At 44.3% G+C, this 27977-nt stretch overlaps 1 protein-coding gene across 1 annotated transcript in view; it reads right to left on the bottom strand.

Moving 5' to 3' along the window:
• The window catches only part of LOC144768685 (uncharacterized), a 9047330-nt gene that overhangs the window by 2975810 nt on the left and 6043543 nt on the right, over window positions 1-27977 (bottom strand). The window lies entirely within an intron of this gene.

Below are 27977 nucleotides of genomic sequence, written 5' to 3'. Positions count from 1 at the left end.
TTTAAAGAACAGCTCACACTCACCTCCTCCGCCCCCATATACACCCAGGGTCTAGAGGGACTACACTTCTGCTTCCAGGTGGGATCTCAGCTATCCCTAGCAGGACTAGTTATCTACAGGCCTCCGGGGGGAAAGAATCCAACCTCACTACTCTGATGGATATGATCATACAAAGCTCCCTCCTTCACCCTCAGTTTCTTGTTGTCGGAGACTTCAACGTTCACATGGACAGGGCAGATTGTCCTTCAGCAGATTTACTGAGATCTACATTGATCTCAGCTAACCTCAGACTCGTTAATAAGGCCCCCACACACAGAGCGGGCCACACGCTTGACCTAATAATAACCAACATTCCAAACGTGTCGGCAAATATACCGCTACCTCTAATTTGGTCAGATCATTTTCTGATACCATTCCTAATCAAAATAACAGTTGATAAACCGGCGCCAAGCAAGTGCTCTTTTATGAAAAGACAATGGAGCAAACTAGTCCCCGATATCATGGGTCCAGTTCTTGCCCAGAACCCTCCGACCCTCACCTCCAATGTGGAGACGGATGCCCGACTACTCAATGACTGGATTGGCAATATGGTAACATATATTGCCCCGGCGACGGCCGCTACATCTAAACATGACTCTCCATCTGCTCCCTGGTTCTCTCAGGAGCTTAGACTACAAAAATCAGATTGCAAAAAACTGGAGCGCTTATGGAGGAAAAACTACGAACCTCTACAGAAGACTTACTATAAGGAAGCATCCAAAAAATTGCATAGAGCTATTAGAAAAGCAAAAAAACAGTTCTATGCGAACTCTATTCAGCAAGCTGAACACCCAAGTAGGGAAACTTTCAAAATAGTACAGTCTTTCTTTAAACCTATGAGTGTTGAGAGGGATGTCCTCCCATCGGTCTCATTCTGTAATAGCATCTCTGACTTCTTTGACTCTAAAATAAAGAAAGTCTATGAGTCCTTTGGCCCAGAGAAGACCACGGAAAAAAAACGATCTAGCTGGCACTACATCGGACCGCGCTATCTTGACACAATTTGCTCCGATAGACCTGAGTACAGTTAAGCTAGAACTCAGCCGATGCAAATCGGGTTAGCCGGACGACCCATGCCCTCCCAAACTTTGGAGTCGCATAGCCGACTTCGTGGCCCCCACTATTCAGCATATATGGAATTCATCCATCTCTTCGGGGACATTCCCGAATATCTGGAAACATGCTACTCTACTCCCCTTAAAGAAAAAAACAAATGGGGACCCCAAGGACCTCAACAATCTTCGCCCGATCTCCCTCCTGGCAGCACCAGGCAAAATGCTTGAGAAAGTTATCCAGCGCCAATTGAATCAATTTATTGAGCAAAACAAAATATTACACGAGACACAATCAGGCTTTAGACCCAGCTTTAGCACTGAAACAGCACTAATTGAGGTGGCCGAGTCAGTGAGGTGGTCGATGGATTCGGGAGACTCAGCTATATTGGTGCTCCTGGATCTGTCGGCCGCCTTTGATACGGTCGACCACAATATTCTGCTGCTGCGACTGGCGAAGCTAGTCATCCAGACCCAGGCTTTGGAGTGGATACTATCATACCTGACTCAAAGGACTCAGAAGGTGGCTCTAAAGAATGTCTCCTCTTCTCCAAAAACCCTCAGCTGTGGTGTCCCCCAGGGTTCGGCCTTGCGCCCACTCCTATTTAATGTTTACCTTTCTCCACTCTTCACGCTAATTGCCAACTGGGGGATCAAGGCAATTTCATACGCCGATGACACCCGGCTGGTGTTCCCATATTCAGAGGTGTCAGAGACATCCTTTCTGAGTCTGAAGGGGTGCCTACAAGACGTGGCCTGCTGGATGAACACCAATAAGCTAAAACTCAATGCCAGCAAGACAGAGGTGATCTTTTTCGGAAAAAGCCCCCCTCCACCATCTGAACTATGGTGGCCGGCAGAGATGGGACACGCCCCCTCGCCCAGCCACTCAGCAAGAAATCTTGGAGTCCGGTGGGACGACAAGCTGTCATTTGCTTCACACATCCAGCAAGTGGCAGGTTGCTGCATGAGCAAATTGAGAAATCTCCGCAAGATTCTCCGATTTTTACCAACTAGCTGCGGAAAAACTGTAATCCATGCCACAGTTACTTCAAGGCTGGATTACGCCAATGGCTTGTATCTGGGCTTACCAAAGTATCTTATACGACAACTCCAAATGGTCCAAAATGCGGCTGCGAGACTTTTAATGAGGATTCCTTACAAACACTCTATCTCTCCGCATCTCCTTTCCCTTCACTGGTTACCAGTGGCAAGCAGAATAAAATTTAAAGCACTCACCCTGGCTTTTAGATCTCTGTTCGGCAACTGCCCAAATTACCTGAAAGCTAGACTACCAAGATACACCCAAGCCCGGTCCCTTAGATCCAATAACAGTGTACGCATTACAGCCCCTAGAGCAAAAAGAGCCAGGTTAGGTGGACGCACCTTCTCAGCCAATGTGGCGGCACTATGGAACTCGCTACCCCCTGCTCTCTAACGGCTCCATCCGAAGCATGTTTCAAGCGATTACTGAAAACCTGGCTGTTTGCCCAACCAAGCTAGGCACCACGTTAGACTCCAGCTCTCTACCTAAACAGGCACAACACTGTTGCTATAGCGCCGGGACACCTCCTCGTGAGGTAGCTGTTCGCGCTTTATAAAACTCTGTATTATTATTATTATTAAGGTGATAACTGCAGACTGTATTTAGAAAACTTGATTCCAGGCCTTTTACAAATTTAATTTCGGGGAAAATTTGACATTGACAAGGCCAATAGGATTCCTTTACATCGCAATCCTAAGCTTTCTAAACCTCGTCAAATGATCTTCAAAGTTCTGCGTCATCACCATCTAGTTTTGATACGCAAAGCTGCGAGGGAGATACCTTCCTTGATGGTCAATGGGAATAAAAATTTTAGACACCAGGATTTTGCAAAGGAGACTGTTGCTACTAGCAAGGAGTTTTCTGCTCTGCGTCCCCAATTGCGAAGTCTTGGGTTCAAGTATGGTCTTTTTGACCATTCTACTATGCGCATCTGGAAAGACAATTTTTCAAAATCTTTTTAATGTCCTGATGATTTACGTCACTTCTTGGATCAGCATTCGCACCATTCCATGGATACTCATGATTCAAATACTTGAATTTAACCAACTTCTTGTGCCCTGATAAGGTTATTGCTTTTTTATATACTTGGGCTCCAACGGTTCCGGTCAAACTTGTAGAATGCATGTGCGTTTCTTTCTTGATATTAATGTACTTTGTTTGTCTTTTTCTCCCTGTTTTCTTTTCTTCCTGTCCTTTTTCAAATCTAGAGTTACTGTCTTTCTTCTATTTCTTAGCTATGTTTTCTTCGCCTCTTATTGTTCCATTGCTTTTCTTCATTTGCTCGTCTCTTAATAATGGATAATGTTCATACTATTAAAGTTATTTCTCTAAATGTGAAAGGTTTGCGACACCCAGTTAAACGTACAAAAATGTTGGATTATTTAGGAAGTTGTAAAGCAGACATTTGTTTTGTTCAAGAGACTCATATTGATGATAAAATATTAAATTATATGAAAAAGAAGTGGGTCGATACTATTGTGTCATCTCCTGCTAATGGTAAGAAAAATGGTGCTGCTATTTTCTTTGCGAAAAAAGTAAAATTTCAGATACAGAGGGTAGATATATAATACTTCAAATTAAAATTCATTATTCAACTTTATTTTTTGCTTAATATTTATGGTCCTCCTGCTGATGACCCTACTTTTTGATCTAATATTACTACAGAAGTCTTAAAGTTGGGTAAAGTTCCGTTGATTGTAGGGGGTGATTTTAATGTTTTTGCTGACCCATTATTAGATAGGTCATCTAGTACTAAATTTCGTCCTCCTAAGGTTTTTCATGCTTTTAAATCCTGGTTCAGGGTCGGTCGCTCCACACACCGCACGGCTCCCCGTGAGTGTGCCCAGCCTTCCACCGTTGCTGCAGCGAGTTAGCCGCTACCCCTGTTGCTAAGTATCCTGCGCTTCACTTTTACTTGTACTTTTACTGTGCCCTGTGATTTGTTCCTGTGCCTCTGTTATTTCAACTGTGTTTGTTTTGTGCCACTGGTTTCCTGATTGTGTTTTTGAACCCTGCCGCCAGTTTTCGGGACCGTTTTCTTCGCTCTTCGCTCCCCCCCTGCCGCTGCTCCCCTGAGGCCCCGCCCACCCTTTTCCTCTTCTGTACCCTCTCCCACTCTCATTCGCCGCACCGCTCCCGCCTCCCAACTGCTCCTCCCTCCCTCCTCGCCATTTATGGCGGAGACCACAAGAACACGATTGCGCGCCAAATGTGCGCCAAAGGCAAGCCCGTCTACGCCCGTCCGCGCCTGGATCGCGCCCAGCGCCAGGACCCCTGGCCCTCAACGATACCAGCCCACCCGACTGAATTACGACGCCGCCACCCTCCACGCACTCAACACCGGCCGTAACCCTGCCTGCCACCGAGCCACCCCGAAACGCACCCACCGACCCTTCACCTGCCAAGCCTGCAAATTCACCTGCCTCCGGACCTGCACCGCACCCGCCAGGCCAGGCACCAGCAACAATCACCTCAAGTGCATCCTGTTCAACACCCGCTCCGTCCACAGGCATGCCGTCGAACTCATAGCCATCCCGGATGGCTACAAGATCACCCGGAGGGACCGCGTCAACCAAACCGGAGGAGGCATCGCCATCGTCCACAGAAACACCATCTGCATCACGACTAACTCCGACACCCTCACCGCCGCCGAGCACCTTCACTTCCAGATACACACCGACCCCAAGACCACCCTCAGAGGCACTCTCATCTACAGACACCCGGGACCACGCACACAATTCAGCGAAGCCATCGCAGACTTCATCAGCCCGCACGCCCTCACCTCCTCAGACTACATCCTCCTAGGGGACCTAAACTTCCACCTGGAAAATAACAACAACAACAACACCACCACCCTGCTGGACAGCCTTGCCAACCTCGGACTCAAGCAACTGGTGAACACCCCCACCCACTACGCCGGCCACACGCTTGACCCAGTCTTCTCCTCCAGCAACCACATCTCCTTCAGCCACTCCACCGGACTACACTGGACAGATCACAGCTGCGTCCATTTCAACTTCAGGAGAACCACGACCCACCACCACCCGCAACAGGTTCCCCGAAGATGCTGGAGCAAGATTACCACCGAACAGCTCACCACCTCCCTGAGCCAGAACCCTCCCACCAACACGACGGACTCCAACGAAGCAGCCCACAACCTCACACAGTGGCTCACCAACTGCGCCAATGCCCTTGCACCACTGAAGAATCCTTCCAGCAGACCCGGCAGCAAGAAAGCCTCGTGGTTCACCAACGACCTCAAAAACTCCAAGAAATCCTGACATACCCTCGAAAGCCTGGTTCCACGACCAGTCAACAGAAAACATGACAGCCCTCAAGAACGCCATCCGCAAACACCACCAGCTGATCCGCACCACCAAAAGGATAACATTCAGAGAACGACTGAACAACACCCACAACAGCAAGGAACTCTTCAGCATCGTTAAAGAGCTCTCCAACCCCAGCAACAACGATATCACACCCTCACAAGACCTCTGCGACTCACTCGCCTAGTTCTTCTGCCGGAAGATCGCCGACATACACAACAACTTCGGCGCCCAGACCATGCACTCAACCACCAAACCAGCGCCCCCCACCACCACCACCCCCTCTGCACCTGGACCTCGGTCAGCACTGAAGACACCACCCGCGTGATGAACACCATCCACTCCGGCTCCCGAGCAGACCCCTGTCCACAGCACATCTTTAACAAAGCCGACTCCATCATCGCACCCCAACTCCGGAACATCATTAACAGCTCCTTCGCATCCGCCACCTGCGGAGCTCAGCGCCCTCCTGAAGAAACCCACCGCGGACCCCACGGACCTCAAGAACTTCCGCCCCATCTCGCTCCTCCCTTTTCCTGCCAAAGGCATCGAGAAGACCATCAACAAACAACTATCCGCCTTCCTCGAGACAAACGAATTCCTCGACTGCTCGCAGTCCGGCTTCCGAGCAAACCACAGCACCGAGACAGCCCTCATAGCAGCTACCGACGACATCAGGTCCCTGCTCGACAACGGGGAAACTGCTGCCCTCATCTTCCTCAACCTATCGGCCGCATTCGACACAGTCTGCCTCCACCACGCCGGGATCCAAGGGAAAGCCCTGGAATGGATCACCGCCTTCCTCTCCGACAGAACTCAGAGAGTCCGCCTCCCCCCCCTTCCGCTCAGCAGCCACCAAGATCATCTGCGGCGTTCCTCAAGGCTCCTCGCTCAGCTCCACCCTCTTCAACGTCTACATGAGCCCCCTCGCAGCCATCGCACGCCAACACAACCTAAACATCATCTCCTACGCTGATGACACCCAGCTGATCCTCTCCCTCACCAACGACCCCGCCACCGCCAGAGCCAGCCTCCAGGAAGGAATGAAAGACGTCGCGGAATGGATGAAGCTCAGCCGTCTGAAACTGAACTCAGACAAGACGGTAGTCCTCATCCTCGGACCATCCCCCTCCGCCTGGGACAACTCCTGGTGCCCCCCCGCACTGGGCAACCCCCCGAAGCCCACGGACCACGCACGCAACCTGGGCTTCATCCTGGACTCCTCCCTCACGATGACCAAACAAGTCGATGCCGTCTCATCATCTTGTTTCAACACCCTGCGCATGCTCCGAAAGATCTTCCGGTGGATCCCCACCGAAACCAGAAAGACGGTCACCCAGGCCCTCATCAACAGCCAACTGGACTATGGGAACACCCTCTAAGCTGGAACCACAGCCAAACTACATAAAAGACTCCAGCGCATACAGAACGCTTCTGCACAACTCATCCTGGACATCCCCCGTCACAGCCACATCTCCGCCCATCTGAAAGACCTCCACTGGCTCCCCGTCAGCAAGAGGATCACGTTCAGACTCCTCAACCACGCTCACAAGGCTCTCCACGACATGGGCCCCAAATACCTCAACAACCGCCTCACATTCTACACACCCACCTGCCAGCTCTGATCCGCCAGCCTCGCCCTCACCACCGTCCCACGGATTCGCAGAACCACCACCGGAGGAAGATATTTTGCCTACCTGGCGGCCAAGACTTGGAACTCCCTCCCCACCCACCTACAGCTGAACCAGGACCATCTCTCCTTCAGGAAGCAACTCAAGACCGGGCTCTTCGCGCAGTAGCAGCACCCCCCCTCTCCTCCCAGCGCCTTGAGACCCTAGCGGGTGAGTAGCGCGCTCTATAAATGTGTTTGATTGATTGATTGATTTATTCATACCACCAAGTTAGCTGACATTTGGCGTTTACATTTCCCTACTGACAAATGTTTTACCTTTTTTTCCAATCCCCATAATTCACATTCAAGAATTGATTGTTTTTTACTTTCTACACCACTTATCCAATCTGCAACTAACCCTATGATTGGTAATATCGATATATCTGATCATGCCTTGATTTCTTTTGTTTTAAATCTATCTTTCACTTTTACCAAGCAAACCAGATGGCGTATGAATACTGCCATTGTTCTTAATGAGCATAATAAGCCGAAACTATTAAAGACCATTCAAGACTATTTTTTGTTTAATCCGGAGGACTCCTCTTCTATGGTCAATAGATGGGATGCCTTTAAAGCCTATATTAGAGGTGCTACAATTTCTGTTATGGCTTACGAGAACAAATCCTTCAATGCTACTATCAAACACCTAGAAAAGCAAATAGCGAAATTTGAAAGGTTATTTATTACATCTAATGATCCTCAATACCGAGTTAAGCTACAAAAGCTTTGTTATGAATTTAACTCTATCCTCAGTAAAAGAGCTGGTGTCCAAATCTCTAATTCGAATGCTATATTTCGTTTTAATGCCAATAGGTCTGGGAATCTCCTACCGAATTATCTGCGTATCAAAAAGGATAAGACACAGATTACTTCTATTCAAGGTCCTAAAGGCAAGATTGCATTATCCCATAATGATATTGTTAAAGAATTTCTGGACTTTTACTCTAATCTATATAACAAGCCCGATCTTCATGATAGCTCATTAATTGACTCTTTCTTAAGTACTTGTGATTTACCCAAAATTTCACAATCAGATAGACTTGTATTAGATTTACTCATTACTATTGATCAAATGTTAGCAGCCATAAAATCTCTTCAAAAAAATCCCCAAGCCCTGATGGTATTCCAGCTGAATTTTATAAAGAATTCCAGTTCTATTCGTTGCCATATTTATTTTAACTTTTTACTTTTTTCGGTTCTCATGGGACTGTTTCAGGTTCGTTTGCTGATGCTTTAACCACTTGGATGCTAAGCCTATTTGTTGATTCCCTTGTAATTTCCATTGAAACCAATGGAAACTCCATGACGAGCTGGGCTCGTCATGAGCGTCGAAGGGGTTAATTATTGTACTTCCCAAGCCTGATAAAGATCCTACCCTTGTTTCAAATTATCGCCCTATATCTTTAATTAATCAGGATTGTAAACTATATGCAAAAATTCTTGCCTCTAGATTAGCCCCTATACTTCACTCTATTATTCACCCAGATCAATCAGGATTTATGAAGAATAGAAATTCTGCTAACAACACAAGAACCTTACTGCATGTAATTGAACCGAGTCCTACTTTACTTGCTCCCTCTGGAATTATGGCTTTGGATGCAGAAAAAGCCTTTGATAAAATCCACAGGCAATTTGTATTCCAGACTTTAATTTTGGTCCTGTGTTTATCCGTATGATTTCTGCCTTGTATTCTGCTCCCACTGCTCGGTTATTTATCAATGGCCAAATATCTACTCAATTTTCCCTTTTTAGAGGAACATGACAATGTTATCCCCTTTCCCCACTCTTATTTCCGCTAGGAATTGAACCTTTTCTTAGTTATATAGGAAAATGTGATGATGTTAAAGGTATTACAATAACTAATGTTACTATCAAAACCTTAGCTTATGCTGATGATGTGTTGTTATTTATTAGTGATCCTATCTCCTCAATCCTGTCCATTACCAAATATTCTACAGTCTCGGGTTACAAACTTAATGTTAATAAAACAGAATTGTTCCCCTTAAATGTTTTTTTGCACCCCTGATATGTTACCTATGACAGATATTATTTGGCAAAAAAATAAATTGAAATATCTTGGTATTTTGTTTTCGTCCTCCATCCCAGCAACATTAACATTGAATAGTAATTTTATTCTTGATTATATTAAGAATAAACGTCTAAATGGTCCTCACTTCATCTCACTTGGTGGGGAAGAATGGAATCCATTAAAATGAATATTGCTCCTAAAATCTTGTATTCCCTTGCTATGCTCCCTACTCAGTTTCCATTAAAATTTTATAAAGATGTTGATAAACGTATCCAAATTTCTCTGGAATAATAAATCACCTCGAATTTGTTATAAGAAACTAAAAATGCTCAAATGTAATGCGGGTTTCGGCCTACCTGATTTTTTTTATATCATAAAGCATACATATTAAAACAAAGTTCGCTATGGTTTAGTTCTTCCTTTATACCTAAGCCTCCTATTTGGTTTAATATAGAGAAATCTCTTGTTGATTCTTTCCCATTACCCACCTTGCTTACCATGTCTCATAATTCTACAGTGATACACCATTCAGTTAATATCAAATCTTCGAAACTAATATTTAATGGTTTGGATTCAAATTTTGCTTCTCCTATAAATACTACTGCAGATTTATCATTATGGCATAGTTCTGTTATTAAATTGAATAGAAATGGGAATTTTTGGAATCCTTGGATTAAGGCTGGTATATTTTACCGTAAAGATTTATTTTGTGATAATGCTTTTATTACTTTTGACATTTTACAATCAAAGTTTCAGTTACCTAACGCTGATTTTATTAAATATGAGTTTTTATGTAATTCAATTTTAGATTCATTCCTGCAGAGTATCCCATCTACTGTTGCATCAGATTTGATAATTTATATTCAAGCTGTATTCACATCTTCCAATGCAGTCTCTTTTTTGAACAAAAAATTAGCCACTTCAATAGGTAGCAATCTTAACGTAATTTCACTATTTTGGAATGATGAACTTTCCCTTTCTCTATCTAATGACTCTTGGAAAGTTATTTGGCTTAATAGTATTTCTGGTTGGCTACCTGTGTCACTCTATCAGACCAATGCTTATATCTTATTCAATTCTTTATGGACCCTATTACGTCTATTCCGTGCTAAATTAATACAATCTGATACTTGTTGGCATTGCAAAATACACCCAGGGTCTTTACATCATATGCTATTTGATTGCCCCTTAATTTCAAAATTTTGGTCTGAGGTTTGGGATATTATGCTAAAAATATTTCCTATTCAAGATGTTCTTTCATATAAGCTATTCATTTGTAAATCGGTTGCTCTTGTACATCATCTCAATAACTCAGAAGAAAAATTGTTTAATTTCTTAATTTCGGCTGCTTTAAAATCTATAACTTTTTGTTGGAAAGATGCTCCATCTCTGTCTGTTCATGCTTGGTAGTCCTGGATCATTTTTACAAGAGGAGGTGCACAATTATCCCTACATGGGATTAATCATAACTCTCATTTTTATCAATCCTTTTGGTCACCTATAGATACATATTTGTTATCATGAATGTATTTTTTCTACTCCTTATTTTGTCTAATATCATAATTTTGCATTAACTGTATGTTCTCAGTAACTCTTAGTTATACAAAAGATGATATAGTATGTACCCTTACTTCCCCTCCCCCTTTCTTTTTCCTTTCTACTATTCTTCTTTTTTCCTTCTTATTGATTGTTGAAATTTATTTACATATTATATTTTGCTGATGATTTGTATTCATTAATTGTTTAGGTATTATTGCTCATGCTCAAATTTTTTGTGTTGTCTATTTCTGTTATTTGTTTTTCTGAAAAATGTAATAAAAATTATTTTGAACTAAAAAAGAAAAGATATAACAAATGCAAAGAGTCACCAAAATGTAACAAAGAGGCATGGAAAGTGGTCTACTGAGGATTGCCTAAAAAAGAAAAGAGAGCTAAGGAGAGAAGCGCTTAGATTAAGGGTAAAATATGATCAGGAAAGGGCAGATTAGCTGGCACTCTTAAAAAAAGAATACAATATGTTAATAAGGAGTGCATATTCTTAGGCAGAAACATATTCTTAGGCAGGCTGGATCGTATAGGATTCATTATGACTCTGTAAATGTACTTCCACTGGGTTATTTCTATCTACCACGTCCCGATTTAGGATTACAAACAAAGGGTCAGGGCTTGCAATTGGTTGTTCCCACAAGTAGCACTCTTCCACTAAGCAATAGATTTGAGATCTTTAATTCTTTAGATTGTAACGACTGATTCTCTCTAGCTGAGGGGGAGGACTACGAGGAATTATCGTCTCTCAGAAATGATATAGGGCCCGATGTAGGTCGGTCGGTAACGGCCGAAAATCGGTATTTTCGGCCGTTTCCGACCGGTATTCAGTAATCGGTATGTAGGGACACATTATTTTACAGATTCGGTAAATTTACCGATCGGTAAATTTACCGAATCTGTAAAATACCGATTCGGTATTTATACCTATTCGGTATTATTGATATGTAGGTGGGACTCTTCTGAGTCCCACAAGCCTTACAGAATCGGTATTTTACCATGAAATCCAACTTCATGGTAAAAAACCGATTCCGGTGTGCATGCACATGTGTGCATGCACACCTGTGCCATATGACAGGCAGACCTGCCCTTAGAGCAGGTATGCCTGCCACATGGCCCCCGAATCTTTTTTGGGGGTGCTAGAGGGTGTCAAAGTGACACCCCCTGCACCCTTGTCAAAATCTGTATTTACCGATTCGGTAAATACCGACCGGTAATGCCCCATTCATTCCTATGGGCTTCAAAGCCCATAGGAATGAATGGGCCATTACCGGTCGGTATTTACCGAATCGGTAAATACAGATTTTTACCGATTCGGTAGCAGGAACATCTGGATGTTCCTACATCTCAACCCCTTAGATTTACCAATTTTTAATTACCGAATCGGTATGATTCGGTAATTTAAAATCGGTAAATCTATTTTACCTACATCTGGGCCATAGAACCTTCCCCACTGGCAAATATGCTGTCGGAAAACTCCATTCTCTTTGAGAATGATGGCTTAGTAAAGAATAGAGTTGATCAGATCCATGAGCTAGTTAAGGCTAGTAATGGTGGGGGTATAACATCAAAGAAAATCAAGGCGGGCACTGGTTCTCCCGCTCAACCTAATAGTACCAACTACCCCCATGTATCCACTTTGGTCTCATGGAATGTGGCAGGGCTGAGACGTAAAGTAACATCCCTAGATTGGCTAGCCTTTCTAGATTCCAGGGACATCATTAATCTCCAGGAAACATGGCAGGTAACCCCGGATACCTAAACTTTTATGTCCCAGCAAACCCCAGTTTGCGGGGGAGACCCAAGGGAGGTTTACTCACGTGGGTAAAGCAGGATAATAGGTTTTCCACTTCTCAGGTGGCTACCAACAGCCCAGATATTTTGCTGATTAAACTCAAATGTCCAGATTATAAGGAGTTATTTATCTTTAACATTTATTCTAGGGGCCTCCCAGGTGGTAAATCTAGTGAAGTAGTTGATCAACTAGGTGCTCTTTTGGAGCGCTACTGCACAAAGGGTAATATTATTGTAGCAGGAGATTTCAATTGTTGCTTCGAGCCTCTAGACAACCATGATATAGATTTGACAGTGGAAGAGGATTACACCTGGAATATCCCTCAGTTAATAATACCACCCATTAAAGATGGACAGAGGCCGCGCTGCAACTCAAGGTCCTATGTGTAGAGCATGGTTTACGTGCCACAAATGGAAGAACGGGTTCCGATAAACAAGGCACCTCAACCTTTAGCAATGGTGTATCCCATACCCGTATAGATTATATCCTCACTAACAAAGAGAATTGGGCTAGTATTGAGGATATGCGGATAGTGGTACGGGTAGAGAGCGATCATGACCCATTAATCCTATCGTTTAGGCTATTTGAGTTATCTAAAAGCGAGGGCCAACAAGATTGTGTAGAAATAGCCCTTTCAAATGACTATAGACAAGTAAGATGGGCTAACTGTGCAATGAACGAAGAAAGTATTGCTGCAATGAGGGATTTGACTGTCCAGGCCATCGTAGAACTACAGAATAATTCCACTGAGGAGGAAGTCATATCAAATGTTGGCCAGATTCATGATACATTTTTTAATCAATTAAGATGTTTTTTTTGTAAAAAAGGTGACTAAAAAACAGAGTAGGCCTGTGAGAAAGGAAGACCAATGGTATGGGAAGTCTTGTAGGATAGCGTATAAGGCCCTATCAGATGCAGTAAAAAACAAAGATATAGCTAGGATTAAGATTGCCCGAGTCATGTATAAAAAAAACCAATACAAGGCAAAACGCGATTGGGACGAAGAATACTGGAGGGAGTTGCTGAGCGCAAGTAGAGAAAGATCAATGTGCTCCTTTTGGGATATGGTCAAATGGGGAAGGGGTGTCAAAAGGGGCGAACCTACCAACTACGTTTCGCCTGATGCATGGGTTTCTCACTATGCATCCCAGTTTGCGCTCACCGACCAAGATGGTGATGAGTGTGAGGCTTTTTCTAATCTAACACAAGGCACAGAGCACCTTTCCTTCACCAGAACAGATGTCATTAAGACTTTGAATAACATCCCAAAAGCTAGAGCTCCAGGCCTAGACTCACTCCCAGCAACTTGTTTATGCATGACAAGGAACTTTGGGCTTCCTATATCCATTTGCTAGCCAACGGCATTGCTATGGGCTCACCCATACCGGAGTCCTGGAAGGGTGCCGAGATCATTCCAATTTTTAAGAAGGGGGAGTGCTCGGACCCAGGAAATTAAAGGCCAATAAGCCTTATAGCGTGCATACAAAAGGTGGTGGCGAGGCTTTTACTGCAGCGTATCCAGGGTTGGATAGAGGACAATGATGTTTTATGCCTCTCCAGGCTGGGTTTCGCAGCCATACAAGTACGGTTGACCAAGTTTTTAGATTTCTGCTCTTTGCAGCCTTTGTTGATCTTAAATCAGCATTTGACTTGGTGCCACGTGCAAAATTGTTGGCAGCCTTAAAAGATCAGGCCATCCCCTTAGATAGCCTGTCCCTCTTAATCAACTACACAACGACAATTTTGCCCGAGTGCGCTGGAACCCGCAGGGGAGTGTAACCGATAAATTTCCTATCGCTAGGGGAATCCGCCAAGGGTGCGTACTAGCCCCTACACTTTTCTTTCTCTACATCAACAGGGTGATCAGCTACTATGAACAGCAACCAAATGATGCCCCGAAGCTGGATGGTAAGCTGATCCCCCTGTTGATGTTTGCAGATGAGACACTATTAATCTCAAAAACACAGCAGGGCCTCCAGAAGGCCATTGATGTTTTTGAAGTCTTCTGCAATGACCATGGACTTGTTATCAATACAGCGAAGACTAAGTTCATGGTCTTACATAAAAACAAACATGTAAGAGGGAAGGTGGTTATGGATGGGGTTCAACTGGAACAGACCCAAGTATTCACCTATTTGGGCATTACCCTATCATCTAAACTAGATTGGAGACATCACACTAAGCAGCTGGTTACGAAGCATGCACAACTGACGGGAGCACTTACAAAGGAATTTTACTTGTCATACACTAGGCCAATTACCCCTGTTTTAAAGATTTACGATGCCAAAATTGGAGCGGCAGTCCTCTATGGGGTGGAATTGTGGGGAACTAGTAATTTAAAGAAACTGACGGGTGCGCAAAGTAAATTCTTGCGCAACATCACTGGCCTTCCGGTTTCTACCCCACTGATTCCCCTACGTTACGATCTGAGATCTCACTGCCTCGAAGATAAGGCCATATATAGATCAGCTGCCTATTGGAGGAGATTATGGGTCACACCAGAACTCTCCCAGTATGCTCGGGCCTTTCTCGAGGTTAGAGATGCTAATAGGGGTAACAAAATACCATGGTTGAGAGAGATAAAAGCAATATATATGACCATGGGTCTATCCCCATTGTGGGACGACCCAATAGGGAATTCCTTTCCACCAAGAAAAACATTTAGAGACCTGTACTGGAACACACTTGAGGTAAAGAGATTTGGCCGTTGTATCGAACCATCACTCACGGCCGAATTCCTAGGACTCAAACATTCTCCTGCCCTCGAGGGTTACTGGGACAGGATTACTATTCCAGGGGACAGGAAGAAATTCCACCAGTTCAGGGTGGGGACACTGCCACTCAATGCCTTTACCGCGAGGTGGCGCGAGGGGCATGGCTCTGACTGCCCCTTCTGTCCCACCCAGCGGGAAGGTATTGGGCATATATTATTCTTCTGCCCTGAATATAAGGTTCCTAGGATATCTTGGTTAAAACCCATTTGTGTTCAGTTAAGTCTCAGAACAGGTTCTGAGGCCGTTAGGGTCCTCCGAACTGATAATTGCCAGACCGTGGTTATAGCGTTGGCTAAGTTCCTCCATTGGATGTGGATCATTCAGGCTCGCAAAATGAGCCTAAAATGAAATTTTAGTGGTTGTCTTAATGTTTTCCTATGGGCTAATGTCACCTGAAATTTTAGAATGTGTTTAATGATGAATTTATAGTTTAAAATTTTTATTGTAATAGAAATGTTTTTTTTTAAAAAGATAAAAAATAATATCTGTATAATGAAATGAATAGTATATTTATGTTTTTAACTTGAATTATTCAATACTATTTTTTTATATGTATGTAATTTATTTGCCTAATCTTTCATGAATGGCCAGCAACTAATGTGGCGTATAGTGGTCACTACTAGCTGTTAATCGAGGGTTCCCTTTTTCTTTTAAAATTATTTTTTTTTTTGCTGTAAATGTCTTTTATGATTTAAATATCGAAATAAAGACTTATGAAATGAAATGAGTGCAAAAAGGGTCCATAAAGATTCATGCTGGGCAAAATTACTGGAGGTAATTGAGACAAAGAATTTACGCCAGTTTTGGAAATTGGTACAATCAGCAGCAGAACACCCGCCCGCTTCAATGAATTGGTGGAAGAAGCGGCGTGGGTGGAATACCTGCAGGAACTGTATAGCCCGGGAAAAGATTCGGCTGCTGGGGAGCCTCAGGAGTGGGGCGGGTTAGTCGAAGAGCTTAAAGTAGACTTTTTACCCTCAAATGTAAAAGCCACAATAAAAACCCTTAATCTAACAAGAGAGGCAGGACCAGATAATCTCCCAGCCCTGATAATAAAATCACAACCGAATTGGTGGGCAGAATTCTTCTCATCTATGTTTCAAGTGATCCTAGAATCCGGGAAAATCCCCAATATTTGGAAAGGAGCAATAGTCAGACCAGTGCATAAGAAAGGTGACGTGCATACACCAAAGAACTACAGATTAATACATCTGTTAGATATTGGGGAAAAGATTTTTTGCAAAAATATTACTAGGTAGGCTCAAAGCATGGACAGAACAGTACTCGATTATACCGGTAGAACAGGGTGGCTTTAAAGAAGGCCATTCCACCATGCACCTCTGCTTAGCCCTTTGGGCACTTGCCCGGAAGTCATTAGAGCAGAACGGGAAATTGTATTGCTGTTTTGTTGACTTTCGGGCGGCATTTGACTCAGTGGACCGTAGGTGTCTTTGGGAATGCCTGACTAAGTATAGAATACAGGAGGGCTTACTGGTTATTTTAAAGGAACCACACACTGGAAACTGGGCCCAGGTAATTAAAGACACACAAGGGGCATTAACACACCAAATAGTGTTAGGGAATGGGCTGAGACAAGGCTGCGTTTTGGCTCCTCTATTATTTGAATTATTCTTGGCCGACCTACCCAAAGCGCTAGAAGTGGAAAGAAGTGCGAGCCCTAGAATGAACGGAAACAAAGTGGCATGTCTTTTATATGCAGATGATATTGTGATACTCGATCAAACAGAGCTTGGTCTACAAAGGAAATTAAATGTTTTTAGAGACTATTGTGAGAATTCTTTTTTAGTTGTAAATATGGACAAAACAAAGATTTTATGCTTTGGTAAAAGGCAAAAAAAAATTAACTGGAGATAGTAAAAGAATATAAATATCTAGGCCTCTGGTTCGACAATGCCCTTAAATGGTGTACCCACATGGAAGTGCAAAAATCAAAAACATTTCCCTCAATCTGCGGGTTAAAAAAGTTTAATAAAGAATATGGAGAAATGTCCCATAGACCCATGCTAAAAGCATATGATGCCAAGATACCTCCGCAGTTTTTGTACGGGGCGGAAGTCCTGTACCTAAGCGGCAAATGTAGATGGGACCAGGAGGAGGGGAAGTTTTTAAAAACCCTACTGTCTTTACCAAGCTCAGCGATGATCCAGGCTGTAAGAATGGAGACAGGAACAACAGCCTGGAACATGCAGATCCAAATGTCACTGTTAAAATTCTGGAAATGCCTGGACCCGTGGGGGGGGGTGAAGAAGGTATCACAATGGTGTAGGGAGGAGATCCGAAGTAGCAGCCTAAAGTGGGCAAGAGAGGTAAAAAAGAAAGATCTCGTCTACAGCGAAGACATTAAATGTGAGTTTAAATCAACACACATTGGAGTTAGAATTTACCAAGGCCTCACTTAGATCCCAAGGTCAGGAACAGTCTAGGAAAAACAACTTGGTATATCTGAGCACGAAAAAATCAGTGAAAGAGACAAGACATTCTTGGATAAAAGAATCATGGTATCCGTACCTGGACACCTTGCCAAATTATGTGCTTAGGTGTGAATTATTAAGAGTACTAATTGGAATCAACCCGTGGCTATTGGAGGGAAAAACTAAGGCCAACATGTCATATGCCGATGGAATTTGTAAATGCGGTCTTGGAACTAAAAATGACATTCTGCATATATTGGTTGATTGCCTTGCGGTTTTGGTATTGAGGAAGCTGTTTTTACGCCCGATTTTTTTAAAGTATGGAATAAGAACCCAAGCTATAGATATACTATTAGAAATGCCAAATCTTGATATAGCCATCGCTTTGGGGAACTATATGAAAAGCATAAAAACTTTTTTGAGGGATAGTTAGAAGAGGGTTTAGCAATTCTATCCCTCTTCCTCTTTTAGTTTCCCCCAGCTAGCTTAGGCAAAACATTTTAGACAAAGATATATCTTATTGATCGGAGTGAAATGTAATAATTGCTGCTATTGGTGTACGAATTTGATATGAAGTTGGCTTTTGTACCCTTTTTATGAATTTTACTGTAAGGAATTATTATTGTATAGATTATTTTTATTGTGATTTTTGCAGTGTTTATAGACCATGGTCTAAATAAACAAAGTATTTAATTAATTCATTCATTCATTCACTGTTGTTGAAAAGGGACCCTCATTAGTGAATAGGGGCACAAAAACCCCACCATGCGCCAGATCCGGCATCGGACGACACCGGTCCGGCTCTGTGTCCACATCGAGATGGAGGCCAGGGTCGATGCTGGCCGAGGAGCTAACTGGCGCCAAACACGGCAGTGGTGCCGAAGGCAGTGAAGACCTAGGCCCCCCCAACCAAGCCGGGGGGCCCAAGGGCACCATGGCAGGGTCGGTCCGCCCAAAGATGACATGCTTCGCTTCGTAGAACGTACAAAGCTGGGCGGGAGTAGCTACGGGTCCCGTAAAGGGAGGGAAGCCCAAGGTCGACCATTCGGGCTCCGCACGGGGAGCTGCGGGAGTGGCACCACCCGCATGCCACATCGGATCGGCCGACCGACGAGGAGGAGTCGAAGAGAGACAAATCTTGTTTGACTTCTTCTTATGCTTCAACCTACCCGACCGAGTGCGAAGATTTTGATGATTTCGAACAGGAATGGTGGTGGCTCCGCGACTGGTCCCTCGACCTCCCTCTCGACCGGGACCTCGAACGGCGCAGATCTGACTGTCGGCATTCAAGTATCTTTCAGGACCGCTCCCGCAAAGCTTTCGATGCCCTCGACCGACAGTCGGAGCACGTCTTGGGGTCGTGGTCGTGCTCCAGGCAAAAGAGGCACACGCAGTGCGGATCCGTCACCGACATCAGTCGGTTATAGAAACCGCAGGCCTTGAAACCGGGCATCCCTCGTGCACCTGTTCAGAGTCGGAGACTTGAAACAAGAAGTCGACAAAAGTCGAGAAAAACATAGTCGAAAAATGACTAAGGTACAGTTCTTCCCGGATCTGCGCTAGCTGGCGCGGAAAAAGAAATAACTGATGTCAGCACGCTAGAGCAGCGTCTAAGTAGCTGCTGTGACGTGATCCCGGAGACCACGATACCGACACGCAGAGGAACTGCTGACGAAAAAACTTACCGTATCCAGTGTGACACTTGGGGTAATTCTAAGGTAAGGAATCTATACCTAACGTGTTTCTTTCAGATAAAGTACATGCATATGAATTGCTGTATGGAAAATGTACAGGATCCCTAAAAACAATAGTTACAATTTGGAAAAGCTGGGAGAAGTTGATATGAATTCTGCACTGGCTACTACATGGTTGTCAGGAAAATATTGGAGGAAAGGAGAGTGGCAAGGATCTGATGGGATCTGATGGGATTTGTATTTGGTGTATATGTGATATGCTTTGTTCATTCAGTTAGCTTTGTATTACCATTAACAAATATTTATTTATGTATTTATTTGTGCTGCATTGATATAAAGATTTTTTTTTTTCAAAATTCTTAAGCCATGCATCATAATATGTTGTGTGCTGTGCTGTGCGGTCAGGGATTGAATAGCTATACAAGTTCAGACACAGATACAGTACATTTCTGAACCAGATCCCCTCTCCCGTTTAAGACCCTGTGTACTCTGTCACAATTATCCTCCTTCCCCAGGCACAGTGGGGTTGTGGCATCCTTCCTTCTGCGTTGCATTCTCTCTTGCAAGGAGTCAAGTTGTTTCTTGTGTGCCTGGATGGAGCTACAAGTATCAGACATGCTGCCACCAGATAGCAGTCGGAACCACCAATGCACAACCAAGTTACCTAGGGGAAGGTTTTTTGCGATAGAGAGACTTCTCTACACAGCCCATAAAAGTTCCCTAGCACACTTCCAGTATACGTCTTTTCTGCGGCCATCTTGGAAAAGGATAGATTTTTCAAGCAATGCAATCCGTACTGATGTCCTTGTATCGCCATCCTAAAATGGGAGTGCGTCCTTGCGCAAAGTTGTATAGTTATGAATGGACATTTGTGCCTGAGGAAAACTCATAAAGTAGACCGCCACGAGTTTAGAACAACTAGAGCAAAGCTGCGGGTAGGACTACAAGGAGCGTTGTGTGGTACTACAACGGAAAAAGACAACAAAAAAAGTTTTTGCTTTCTTATGAACAAATCCTAAATCGGAATTTTGTTTTAAAAAAATCAAAACCTAACAGTCTCACAACATTGGAGTTTTCTTTCATGGAGTGGGGGTCATTTTGCAGTTCACACTGTCCCTTACTACTATGTTTCTGTCGGGTCATCAGAGATCTATTTTGGCAACAGATCCAAAGTAGGCTTTGTTGATGTAGTCCACACACGGTAAATCAGGTGCGCGCATCGAGAGCTTGGCAGCGAGAGTATACCATCACATTTGCAATGGAGTACCCTCTCCACCAAACTCTAAATCAGGCCCAGAGTCTTGTGGAGAATTTAAATCATTCCATAAAAATAAGGGATGAGTGTTTCAGCTGTAGGGATTCTTGTTACAGGAAAACTTTCACAGTAATTCCACTTAAAGACCTGCTATTTACACCATATAAACCCATGCCTTCATTGTGGCAGGTTTGATATGTCTAAGGACGAAAGTCACTGCAATTTCAGCAGTTGAGCCATATCTCACATTTTAACTTTGCCTCTCTTCGTTATACTGTCTTTTTGCTTGTTGGCATGCTTGAAGGGCTCCTGATACATATGAACCCTTCAAAGATTTAATTGGCATTCCAAGGTTTCATATAATTTCAAGGGGGTAGGCAGCACCTAACACCTCACTCAACCTCTCCTCAAATCCTCCCTTGGCAGATAGCCACATTTACTAGTTTCACCAAAGGAAGAGGCTTAAGGATTAGAGGAGTCCCTCCCTGTTTATTTTTTCTTCTGCTCATAGTGCCCACAAACATGACGTTCAAAGGAACACTAACAGTGCATTAATCATTGTATTTTGTTAAGAATGGAGGTCTCCCACCTGCTGCTTCCTTTTTTTCCCTTCAATTGCAGTGAAAGAAAAAAATGCAATACAATGGAGACATTTATACAAAGTGTAGCAGTCCCCCTCCCCCCTGGAGGCTGAGAGTGTATGCCGAATGCTGAGTCTTAAAAAAATAGCTGTGATAGTAGCTTATATAAAAATATCATTATCAAAATCAGTAGCATGAATAAACAAATGTATCACATTGCTTCAAATCGTTAAAGAGAAAAAAAAGAATTTGATCAGTTTTACTAAAAACAGTAGATAAAGTGGCCAGTGCAACAGTACATCACTAAAATGATAAAGCATCCATGGGGGTTAGATATAAATAGAAGATTGTTAAGATTACATGTACTAAAGTGACTAGTGCATAAGAGAAGAAAGTGACGTGTGCATGTTTAAAGAAAAGGGTAGTTTATTCGCTAATCTCGCCTGTTTCCAAAGTTGGTAAATTAAGCCAGTGAGAAAGATGACGACAGATAAGTAATCCTTTTTTTTTTTATCTGTGTCCCTTTGTAGCGTATATTCCCTTCTCTAGTGAATGAATTGAATAGAAATGGGCTAACCAATGCATAAACGATGAGGGATTAGGATCCAGCCAGGCAGATGCGATGCACAGCCTAAGGACAGCCATAGCAATGAATGTTAGGGCTCCTCCATTCTTTCTCTCTATCGAGTCTAATGTGCCCAACATTATAGTGGAGGGTGTTAAAAATAAGTTGTGAGATAGCACCTGTCCCAAGAAGTGTTGGATTTTATTTATTAATGGACCTAATTTGGCGCATGAAGCAAACATGTGGTTTGAGTCGGCCTTATATTCAGCGCAATGAGGACAATATGTTCCTTTACCGGAACCCCATTTTGCAATCTTACAGGGAGTAAAATATAAAAAGAAGCAAGTTTTATAAAACTGTGCCTGAAGGTTGGAGGATAACAAATCGCTTTGGGCGGACTTGAGTGCTAAACAGAAAGCATTGTTAGTGATGTTCAGTTTCTGTTGCCACTCTGTCTTTAATATAGACAGATCACCAGGCAGTAAGCTGTTAAAAAAGTTATAAATAACTCCCATGCGTGGAGATGTATTTCCGCAGAGCTTCTCAATCAGATCACAATTGGTGAAGCCTGAAGGGCCCCCTGTCTTTCGTAAAAAAACAGGATTTGATAGCTAGATATTTAAAATATTCCCTGTTATCTTTTTTATAGAGAAACTGAAGATCTTTAAAGGGCAAGACCTCGTCGAATGAGCAGAGATCTCCTAATTTCTTTACTCCTTTATCTATCCAAGTTTGGAAGTAAGATGTATTACAAATATCTGGTATTTTAGGATTATTTATAGTAAGAGTATAGAAGTTCAAAATGCCAATACCAAGAAATTTACGTATAGCTGTAAAAGCTTTATAGACACCTAGAAGTGTCTTAAATTGGACTCTTTTGAAGTATTCCAGTTTCAGCTATCGCCACAAACAGCCCCAAGCATCGGGGCCGAGCAAAAGTTCAAAGGGTGAGGGCAAAACGACAGAGGGCTTTGGGGGGGAGTAATATAGTTTTAGGTTGGGCAAAGCCCAGTCCCCTCTTTCCCGAGTTAAAGACACAAATTTAAATGCCCTTCTAGGTATTTAATTTATATCCAGATAAGGAGCTGAATAGATGAGCCTCAGCTTCAATTTCCGGAATGCCTTTCTTTGGATCCGGCGTGACCAGGGCCAGATCATCAGCACAGGCCATAATTTTGCATTCTAGGCCGAATCTACTCACTGCGGGAATAGCCTGGTTTCCTTCTAGTTTTTTTAATGAGTGGGTCAATATAGTTGGCAAAAAGTAATGGGGAAGAGGGACAACGTTGACGGGTCTCCCGAGTGAATTTAATTTGGTTGGTCAATCCCCCATTGATAGATACCCTGGCCATGGCGGTGATATATAATGCCTTCATGGCCTGAATGGCTTTGGACCCAAAGTTCATTCTCTGCATGATGCCCCAGCGAAAATTCCAGGAGACCCGATCAAATGCTTTTTCGGCATCTAAGAATATTTCAGCAATCTGGTCTCCCGAAATCTGTGCGGCGTCAAGCAGAGTAATGAGCCTGCGGATGTGTTCTGGGATACCCTTAGCAGGGATAAATCCATGCTGCCACCTAGATACTAGACCTTCAATTGTAGCCGAAAGCCGCAAGACAAAGATTTTAGAATATACTTTCGAATCACCATTAATAAGGGTGATTGGGCGATATGAGCCCATTTCCGTTGGGGGTTTATCATTTTTAGGAAAAACAATAATCTTGGCAGTAGACCATGATTGAGGAGAGGAAACACCCTGGAAATGAGGTGCGCGCATCGAGGGCTTGGCAGCAAGAGTATACCATCACATTTGCAATAGAGTAGCCTCTCCACCAAACTCTAAATCAGGCCCAGAGTCTTGTAGAGAATTTAAATCATTCCATAAAAATAAAGGATGAGTTTTTGGCTGTAGGGATTTTTGTTACAGGAAAACTTTCACAGTAATTCCACTTAAAGACCTGCTGTTCACACCATATAAACCCATGCCTTCATTGTGGCAAGCTTGATATGTCTAAGGACGAAAATCACTGCAATTTCAGCAGTTGAGCCATATCTCACATTTTAACTTTGCCCTTCTTCGTTATACTGTCTTTTTGCTTGTTGGCAAGCTTGAAGGGCTCCTGATACATATGAACCCTTCAAAGAGTTAATTGACATTCCGAGGTTTCAAACAATTTCAAGGGGGGTAGGCAGCCCCTAACACCTCACTCAACCTCTCCCCAAATCCTCCCTTGGCAGATAGCCACATTTACCAGTTTCACTAAAGGAAGAGGCTTAAGGATTAGAGGAGTCTCTCCCTGTTTATTTTTTCTTCTGCTCAAAGAGCCTACAAACATGATGTTCAGAGGAACACGAACAGTGCATTAATCACTTTTTTAAGAATGGAGGTCTGCCACCTGCTGCTTCCCCTAAATGGAGGACTTTTATTTTGCTCACCAATGCAGGTTTTACCAAACAACATATGACTGCTTCTTCACATTTCAGAAGGACAATCAGGTATGTGATATCTATCTGTCCCAGTAGATCACTCCACTGTTTCTCCCTCCAGCCTATGCCTACTCAGGGGTTTAATCTTCAAACTAAATATCTCAGAATGGACAACATGGTGCAGTACCCAGTTTAAGGGACATTGATCATACACATCTGCTTAATTCTGCCAGCTTACTGAAAACCAAAAACTGCGCCCATCTCTTTCACCCTTCTCCATTCATCATTTTAATAAGCCCCGGGTCCTATAACATGATAATCCTACCTCCGTGGTCATCACGCACAATCAGGGCTTTAAATTGGATGAAAAAACTGGGGTTCGCCCAAGGGGCGTGCGCAACGGCAATTAAGGGTGTGGCTTAAAACACATAAGCTAAACATCTGTGCTTAGCATAGTGTGCTGTCCGACTTGTATTTTGCTGTTTCTGTCATTGCATCCAGATGTATGATACAAGTAACACCATACCTACAACACAAAATGACAATTGGCTTTGTCAATGGTTGTTAGTTGTATAAGATAAATAAGCAGCAACTATGGCTTGTATATAATATTGAAAAAGCTTCCACTTAAAGCCCTGGTGACACCACAACAATGTTGCTGCTCCCGAGTTTCAAAAAGAGAAGGGAAATCCAGAGAGAAAATTACTCTTAAAAGGATTTCCCTTCCCCTACAACCTCACGTGGCATGACGTCATGCCGTTCAAGTTCAAGTTCAGGCATTTGTATAGCGCACTACTCACCCAGAGGGTCTCAAGGCGCTTGAGGAAGGGGTTCATTATTTGTCGAATAGCCAGGTCTTAAGTTCTTCTCTGAAGGAGAAGTGGTTTTGAGTAATGCGGAGGTGAGTGGGGAGTGAGTTCCAAGTCTTGGCAGCAAGGAAGGAGAATGATCTGCGACCCATGGTGGATTTTCGGATGCGCGGGACTGCGGCGAGGGCTTGATTGGAAGATCTTAGTTGGCGGGTGGGTTTGTAAAAGGACAGTCGGGTGTTGAGGCATTCGGGTCCTAGATTGTAGAGGGCTTTGTGTGCGTGGGTGAGAAGGCGGAATGTAATTCTTTTGTTTACGGGAAGCCAGTGGAGGTCTTTTAAGTGTCCGGTGATGTGATCTTGGCGAGGGATGTCTAATATGAGTCTCGCTGATGCGTTTTGGATGCGTTGGAGTTTTTTCTGTAATTTTGTTGTGATTCCGGCGTAGAGGGTGTTCCCATAATCCAGTTGACTCGTGACCAGTGCGTGGGTGACAGTTTTCCTTGTTTCGAGGGGGATCCAGCGGAAGATCCTTTTGAGAATGCGAAGTACGTTGAAGCAGGAGGACGAAACGGCGTTGACTTGTCTGGACATCGAGAGAGAGGAGTCTAGGATGAAACCTAGGTTACGTGCATGGTCTGTGGGTGTGGGTGCTGAGCCCAGAGCGGATGGCCACCAAGAGTCATCCCAGGCTGAGGGGGAAGATCCTAGGATGAGCACCTCGGTTTTGTCTGAGTTGAGTTTTAGGCGGCTATGTTTCATCCATTCGGCTACTTCTTTCATGCCTTTGTGAAGATTTGTTTTGGCGGTGTTGGAGTCTTTGGTGAGGGAAAGTATTAACTGGGAGTCGTCGGCGTAGGAGATGATGTTGAGGTTGTGTTGACGTGCGATGGAGGTAAGAGGACTCATGTAAACGTTGAAGAGGGTGGGACTGAGTGAAGATCCTTGTGGTACGCCACAGATGACTTCCGTGGCCTCTGAGTTGAATGGGGGAAGTCGAACTCTTTGAGTTCTCCCAGCGAGGAATGAGATGATCCAGTCCAAGGCTTTTCCTTGAATGCCGATGTTGCTGAGGCGTTGTATGAGGGTGCTGTGGCAGACTGTGTCGAAAGCGGCGGAGAGGTCGAGTAGAATGAGGGCCACAGTTTCTCCGTTGTCAAGCAGTGTTCGGATGTCGTCGGTCGCTGCGATGAGGGCGGTTTCAGTGCTGTGTTTGGCTCGAAATCCGGATTGAGATGGATCGAGGGAGTTGTTGTATTCAAGGAAGGCGGCTAGTTGGCTATTGACGGCTTTCTCAATGACTTTGGCCGGGAATGGGAGGAGGGATATGGGTCGGTAGTTTTTGAGTTCCGAGGGGTCTGCTGTGGGTTTCTTCAGGAGGACGCTGAGTTCGGCGTGTTTCCAGCTATCTGGAAAGGTGGCAGAGTTGAACGAGCAGTTGATGATGTCACGGAGATGGGGTGCGATGATGGAGTCAGCTTTATTGAAGATGTAGTGGGGGCAGGGGTCGGTTGGCGAGCCGGAGTGGATTGAGTTCATTAGGCGGGTGGTGTCTTCAGTGGTGATTAGGTTCCAGTTGCTAAGGTTGTTAGTTGGCGAAGTAGGATCTGAGGGGGGTGGGGGGCAGATCGCTGGGAATGTTCTCGAAGCTGTTGTGGATGTCGGCAATTTTGTTGTAGAAGAAGGAGGATAGCGCATCGCAGAGTTCTTGGGAGGGGGTGATGTCGTTAGATGCAGCGGTGGGGTTGGAGAATTCTTTGACGATGTTGAAGAGTTCCTTGCTGTTGTGATTGTTGTTGTCGAGGCGATTCTTGAATGCTGATTTCTTGGCGGATCGAATCAGTTGGTGGTGTTTGCAGGTGGCTGCCTTGAGGGTGGCCATGTTGTCGGTGGTTGGGTTTTTTCTCCATGTTTTCTCCAGGGTGCGGCATAGTTTCTTGGATTTTTTAAGGTCATCGTTGAACCAGGGAGCCTTTTTGCTGGCTGATTTGATCTGGTGCATTTTCAGGGGTGCTAGTTCGTCAGCACTGTGGGTGATCCATTGCTTGAGATTGGTGGCCGCTTGGTTTGGGTCCAGTGAGAGAGAGGGAGGGTTTTGGTTTAGTGATGTGAGGAGTTGGTCGGAGGTGATTTTGTTCCAGTTTCTCCGGGGAATAGGTTGTGGGCTGTTGTGGTGCAGGGTGGTTTTGTAGCTGAAGTGAACACAGCTGTGGTCCGTCCAATGGAGAGTTGTGGTGCGGTCGAAGGAGATATGCTTGCTGGAAGTGAAGATTGGGTCGAGTGTGTGTCCGGCTGCGTGGGTGGGGGTGTCAACAAGTTGTTTGAGTCCGAGGTTGGCCAGGTTGTCTAGAAGGGTGGTGGTGTTGCTGTCGTGTTTGTTTTCAAGGTGGTAGTTGAGGTCTCCCAGTAGAATGTAGTTCTCAGAGATGAGGGCATGTGGGCTGATGAAGTCCGTGATGTCATCGCTGAATTGAGTGCGGGTACCTGGAGGCCTGTAGATGAGGGTGCCTCTAAGAGTGGTCCTGGGGTCGGTGTGGATCTGGAAGTGGAGATGTTCGGCAGTTGCAAGATTATCGTCGGAGCTGGTCGTGATCTTGATGGTGTTCCTGTGGATGATGGCGATGCCTCCTCCTGTTTGATTGATGCGGTCTTTTCGGATAATCTTGTAGGCGTCCGGTATGGCTATGGCGATGTCGGGTGCTGATGATATGTTCATCCATGTTTCCGTGATGAAGGCGATGTCCGGTGATGCAGTGTCGAGTAGGTCCCAGAGTTCAGTTGCGTGTCTGTGGACCGATCGGGTGTTAAGCAGAATGCACTTCAGGTGGTTAGAGTCTGGACTGTGTGAGGAGGAAGTGGGTTTGGTGAGGGTCCTGAAGCAGTTGAACTTGCAGGAGAGGCAGGCGAATGGGCCGTGGGTACGTCCTGTGGTGGCTT

Source organism: Lissotriton helveticus, chromosome 7, assembly GCF_964261635.1.
Source record: "Lissotriton helveticus chromosome 7, aLisHel1.1, whole genome shotgun sequence".
Taxonomy (NCBI): Eukaryota; Metazoa; Chordata; class Amphibia; order Caudata; family Salamandridae; genus Lissotriton; species Lissotriton helveticus.
Note: the sequence above shows the minus strand (reverse complement) of the source record. Positions and strands in the feature narration are given on the sequence as shown.